This window comes from Rana temporaria (genome assembly GCF_905171775.1).
Source record: "Rana temporaria chromosome 4 unlocalized genomic scaffold, aRanTem1.1 chr4q, whole genome shotgun sequence".
In the NCBI taxonomy this organism is placed as follows: Eukaryota; Metazoa; Chordata; class Amphibia; order Anura; family Ranidae; genus Rana; species Rana temporaria.
Window position 1 is genome coordinate 58,986 of NW_024404451.1, and position 6,658 is coordinate 65,643.

Here is a 6,658-nt window from a genome sequence, read left to right on the forward strand (position 1 = left end):
CTTAGAATAAAGATCACGATTCTCTCACGATTCTCGCGGAATAAAATCTTTCACATTATGCAAAAAAATGTGGGCTAACTTTACTGGTTAGGTTTTTTTTTTATTCATTAAAGTATTTTTTTCCAGAAATTGCATTTGAAAGACCGCTGCCAAATACAGTGCGATATAAAATATTGCAACAACCACCATTTTATTCTCTAGGGTCTCTACTAATATATATATATATATATATATATATATATAATGTTTGGGAGTTCCAAGTCATTTTCTAGCAAAAAATATATATATTTTAAACTTGAAACCAACAAATGCCAGAAAAAGGTTTGGTGTTTAAGTGGTTAAACTTTCCTACTTTACACACATAAGTCTATTCCTTTACTGTAAAAGACAAATTGTTACAATGTTTAGACTTAAAGGGGATGTTCACCGGAATTTTTTTTTAAAAGCCAGCAGCTACAAATACTGCAGCTGCTGACTTTTAAAAAATGGACACTTACCTGTCCAGGTCGCCCACTACCGCTCGGCTCTTGGCTTTCCCGCCGCCATCCTCGGTGAGGGAATCAGGAAGTGAAGCGCTGCGGCTTCACTGCCCGGTTCCCTGCTGCGCCGTCCCCGCTGTGTTCTGGGAGCCGTGTGTTTCCCAGAACACAGGGAGGGGGGGCGGATGACGCGACGGGGCGGGACTCCCGCAGGAGTGGTGCAAATACCTGTTTTATACAGGTATCTGCACCCCCTCCGCCCTGAAAGGTGCCAAATGTGACACCAGAGGGGGGGAGGGTTCTGAAAATCGGAGGTTCTATTTTGGGTGAACCTCCGCTTTAACGTTCCACTGATAAAGAATGTTCTGATTCTTGGCAGACTGTCTGGATTTTACAGCTGTGGCTTCAGCAGAGCAGAGAGAATTCTCTGCATAAAAAAAAAAAAATCGGGAAATACTTTGTCAAGATCACAATGGGAAAACAATTGTGATAACGATTCTTGACGATTAATCGTGCAGCTCTACTACCAATCACATTTTTGAAGGCCCACGAGCACCAGGACAGTGAAATACCCACAAAATGACCCCATTTTGGAAAGTAAACACTCCCAGATATTTTCTGAAAGGCATAGTGAGTGAAAATGTCGATATTGGCCACAAGGTTTTTTTTAAATGCAGGAAAGAAAAAAAAAAGTTTTCCTTACACAAAGTTGTTAAATAATATAATGTTTCTAATACACAGCATATAAATATTTAGAATTACACCCCAAAACACATTCTGCTACATTTTATAGAGTGTGGTGATACCACATGTGTGAGACTTTTTTGTGACCTGGCAACACAAATCCAAGGAGCACCTTCAGGAGTTCTAGATACACAAATTACACATCTCATTTCCTGACTACCTATCACATTTTTGAAGGCCTTTGAGCACCAGGACACTAGAAACACCTACAAAATGACCCCATTGTGGAGAGTAAACTCCCCAAGGTGTTCTCTAAGGCCCCGTACACACGAGAGGATCTATCCGCTGGTATTTATCCACGGAACAGGTCCAGCGGATAGATCATGTGGTGTGTACGGCCCAGCGGATATTTTTCGGGCTGATGGATTTCCAGCGGATAAAAATTTCTTAGCATGCTAAGAAATCTATCCGCTGGAATCCTGTCCAGCGGATTGATCCGGTGGTCTGTACAGACTCACCGGATCAATCCGTCCGATCCTCTCCCTCGCATGCATCATAATGATTCGACGCATGTGTGGGAAGTCTTTATCTTCCAGCGTCGCGCGCGTCATCATCGCGGCGACGGCGCGACACGTCACCGCGGATGGATTCCGCGCGGATTTCGATCTGATGGTTAGAACAACCATCAGACCAAAATCCGCCAGAGGATTTATCCGCAGGAACGGTCCGGAGTACCGTTTCCAGCGGATAATCCTCTCGTGTGTACGGGGCCTAAGAGGCACGGTCAGTCTTTTGAAGAATTCATTTTGTTTGAAAAACGTGAAAATAATTTTTTTTTTTTTTTAAACAGAGATGTCAGTTTAATAAGATATTTCTCACACAGCATGGACATACTTAGAATTACACCCCAAAACACATTCTGCTCCTCCTCCTCCTGAGTATGGTGATACCACATGTGTGAGACTTTTTCACTGTCTGAACTGATTATATACCAGAAATTGGGCTCAATTCACTAAGTAGTATCTACTGCTTTAAAACCTGCGGTAAAATACCACTTATCGTTTTTAATGTTTTTTTGCAATTCACTAAAAAATGCTACTAAATTAAATACCACATTTTATGAAAAGCCTATGGCGTGTGAACACACCCAAAAACTCCACCCGGTGCAGAAAAAATGTGCACACACATAAAGAGTGTTCACAAAAACGTGTAGACGGGTGCAACGTCAAGTGGTCCTCCTGTGAAGAGGGACCCAAACCCTGATCCCCGGGGCGTTAGGCTCCAGACGGGAACTGAGGTACTGTGGTCCGAGCAACCGAAGCCGACACGGACCCAACTTCCTCGGAGAGACTGCCGAAACAGAACCCTCCCAGTACTAGGTGGGGCTCTCCCCGAAGGGAGACCCCATGAGAGCAGGCGAACTAAGCCAGAAGGCCATGTCCACCTACTCCCAAGACATTCAGGGCTGGCCCGAGGACCGGCACCCTAGTAATCTCACAGTGAACAAAACGTTCACAAACAAAAATAAGACAAAAACGTGACAAACATAGGCTTAAATAAAAGAAAGTGGGGGAAAGGGAAAGTGAAGAGGAGAGTGAAAGAAGTGGTCATTGTGTTCAACAATGACCAGGCCCTCCGGCCAGGAATAAAAAAAATCCTCCGGTCCTAGCCAAAAGGCCCGGCCCAGGAGGCAGGTGCTAAAAAAAGCATGTATCTGGTGCAGTGACCGTGGTATCTTAAATCAATGTGTCCCTCACACACAGTGATCTTCAGATACCCCTGGACTGCCACTCCAGGGGCACATGCACCATAGGCTTTTCGTTCCATATCCGACCCCCCGACTGGCCAGTGCAGCCCTCCACCCCTGCCAGCTAGAGAGCCCTTCAAGGTTTTCTTGGAGAGAACTGTCGCTCAGGTAGCAGCTTCCACCAATACTAGCCCCTCCAGACCCTCCGTCAACCCGGCGGATTTGCATGGTCCTACCCCGTTCCACCACACAGGGCATTACCAGCTCCTCCTACCGGATCTCTGACAGAGATAGCACTTACACCAGCCAGCCAGAAGGCCAGACTAGAACTCGGCAAAAAGACCAATATTTATTTTTATGCTGATGCCATTTGGGCTATATTGCTCCTCATTTCAATTACACCTATTTTCATTCCCCTCCCCCACCTGCTTATTCACTTATCCATTCACCACTGATTAGCGCAGCACTACCCTCCTCATTATCAATTGCTTATGGTTTGATACACCTTCCAGTGCCGCAGCTGTACCTCCACTTCTCCTCACTTTCATTCCCCCCCCCCCCCTTTTTTCCCTCTTTGTTTCCCCTCCTTTGATAAGCGCGGTAATATCCATTTTTCCACCGAGCGCAGCACCCATCCTCACCAGAAGCACCCTTCCAGATGGCTCAGACTCAACCATGGGCCGGCCCCCAGTATCTGTCGGGCAGCACAGCGTCGTCCCTGCTGAAACCATCCTTCCAGGTGCAATGACGTCATTGGATTGCATCCACCCTCCCCATGTAGGAGGTGCTTCAGCGCTCCTCTGACAACTGATAAGAACAGATACCACACTCAGTCCTAGCCAAAAAGCCGAGAAGCGACAGGGAAGACACCACGATCAGCACGGTCTAGAGTGCAATGGCCGAGCCTCGCCCTGGGAGAACCACCTTCATGATCATGGTGTCTCCCCTGCCAGGTAAGCTACTAAAATACCACATGAGCTATTTTATTAAGTGATGAAGTATTTTAGTAGTTAAAGCTTCCAGTAATTTACACTGGGGTAGATTTACGTAACTGCGCTTCTTCTTACGGCGGCGCAGCGTATCATATTTACGCTACGCCGCCGTAACTTACAGGAGCAAGTGCAGTATTCACAAAGCACTTGCTCCGTAAGTTGCGGCGGCGTAGCGTAAATGGGGCCGGCGTAAGCGCGCGTAATTCAAATGTGGAAGGGGGCGTGTTTTATGTAAATGTATGATGACCTGACTTAATTGACGCCGTCCGTGTACATATACCAGTGTGCATTGCTCCCAAGCACGGCGCAACAACGTATTGGTTTCGACGTGAACGTAAATTACGCCCAGCCCTATTCGCGAACGACTTACGCAAACGACGTAAAAAATTCAAATTTCAAAGTGGGAACGACGTCCATACTTAACATTGGCTGCGCCTCCTACTAGCAGGAACAACCTTATGCAGAAAAAGCCTTACGCAAACGACGTAAAAAACTACCGCCGGGCGCACGTACGTTTGTGAATCGACGTATCTAGGTAATTTGCATATTCTACGCCGAAAACAACGGAAGCGCCCCTAGCGGCCAGCGTAATATTGCACACAATTCTACGCCGCTGCATTCAAGTTACGGCGGAGGAAGCCTATTTTTTTTGCGTATCTGCCTTTGTGAATCGGCGTAACGATACGCTGGCGCAAATTTCTAATTACGGCGGCGCATCTGGAGATACGCCGTCGTAAATGCTACGTGAATCTACCCCCACTGGTTATAGCCAGTGTCCTTAAAGCGGAGGTTGACCCTAAAAACATTTTTCTAACATTACATTTTGCTCACTTCCAACATTGACAGTATGCTGATTTTATTTTGCTGTACATACCGTCGTATAGCAATTTCCCCCCCCGGCATCCGGGTAGTGGCTCCCGCGGGAGTGGGCGTTCCTATGCAGAGGCTAAGTGATTGACGTGATGAAAAAAACTTCCCCCCGGCGCATAAGGCGTGTCACCAGTTTCTGAAAGAAGCCGAACGTTAGTGCGCAGGCGCCGTATAGAGCCGACTCGCAGTTCGGCTTCTTCCGGAAACTGGTGATGCGCCTTATGCACCGGGGGGAAGTTTTTGTCATCACGTCAATCACTTAGCCTCTGCGGGAGTCACCACCCGGAAGCCGGGGGGAAAATAGCTATACGACGGTATGTACAGCATAAAAAAAAAAAATCAGCATACTGTCAATGTTGGAAGTGAGCACAATGTAATGTTAGAAAAATGTTTTTAGGGTGAACCTCCGCTTTAACAAGCAGTAAAGAGCTGGTTAGTTGTTAAGGAGTGAGCAGCTGCTTGCATCCGTAACAACCAGTAAGTCCCCATTCACATCTAGGCGTTTTGTCGCCTGTAGTGCGACGCCGCTGCCGCCAGAGGGATGAAAAGACATTGCCCTCTATGGAGATGGTTCACATCTCCACGCCGAACGCCTGCTGCCTGTCGCCTGCCGCCTGAAAAAAGGTCCCGGACCTTTTTTTCAGGCGGCTTTCGGCGTTCGGGAACCATCTCCATAGAGGGGCACATCTAGGCGGACAATCGCTGCGTTTTGTCGCCGCAAATTGCGGTACAAAACGCCGATATTTGCCGCCGCAAATCGTGGGACGCAAATTTGTCTGCCTAGATGTGAATGGAGCCTAACTGTCATGTTTGTTAATGATTGGGCATCTGCCATTTCCTTAGCAACCATGAGTCATCTGCTGTCAGTGAGATTCCCCACTGACAATGTAAACAAAAGAATTGCCAGAATTAAAATTAAAAAAAAAAAACAGCATGGGGTCCCCAATCCATACTAGACCCCTATTGAGAGTTGCATGCTGGGTGGATGACGTTGTAAGGGGGTGGAGTCACCCACTGATGTCATTAGGTTGCCCCACCCCTTACTTTATTTAGCGGTGGGAGGCTGCGGAACTGTCAGGTTTTTTTTCCCACTTGGGTCAGCGGCTGGTGTTCATCGTGATTGATGTCGGATCTACTTCTGGGGACATTTATTTATTTTTTGAGGGGGTTGAATAAAATAATTGTCAAACACTGTCTGTGTGTTTTTACTGACTTCCCCCCCTTTTTTGGGTGAATAAGTAAAAGTACTACGTACCCCATACCCAGTCACATAGGGGGTGGGATCTGCCCCCTTGTTAAAGGAGGCTTCCAGATTCCGATAAGCCCCCCACCAGCAGATCTCCACAACCACCTGGCCAGGGTTGAGGCCCTTGTGCTCATCAACATGGAAACAAGTTGCCTAGGGGCAGCCCCCTTGCCCCAAAGCACCCCATATGTTGATGGCATGTGGTCTAGTATCATTCAGGAGGGGGCGCACTAACTTGTCTCCTCTCTTCTTGCCTGCCGAGCCGCATGCTAGAATAAGGGACTTATGGATTTTGGCAGGGACCCCACTTGATCGGGGACACAATTACTGGTGTGGCGGTGATCGGGGACACAGTAACATATATTATCAGAATTTATCTCTAAAATGAAGAGAATGTTCCGGCCCCATAAATGGGGAAATGCTCTGACCCTGAAGGGGTTAATCTACAAATAATAAATGTTGGGGCAGCGCTTGCACTATGGACAAAATATCTGAATCCACAACACGATAGTTCCAATACACCTTTCTGATAACAAAGTGTCAGACAACTCCTGGGGTAACCTGGCGGCACTTACTCAGAAATACCCCGGCTGTAGATGACTAGGTGTGCTGGGCCCTGTAGTCCCACAGAGTTTGTGGT

The 6,658-nt window shown here is 47.2% G+C and overlaps 1 non-coding gene across 1 annotated transcript; it reads right to left on the bottom strand.

The window, feature by feature from the left end:
* Nucleotides 1-3,715: 3,715 nt before the first annotated feature.
* LOC120921786 lies at nucleotides 3,716-3,871 on the bottom strand. The gene has a single exon (XR_005744977.1). It is a non-coding gene; the product is annotated as a U1 spliceosomal RNA (small nuclear RNA).
* Between the last annotated feature and the right edge of the window lie 2,787 nt (nucleotides 3,872-6,658).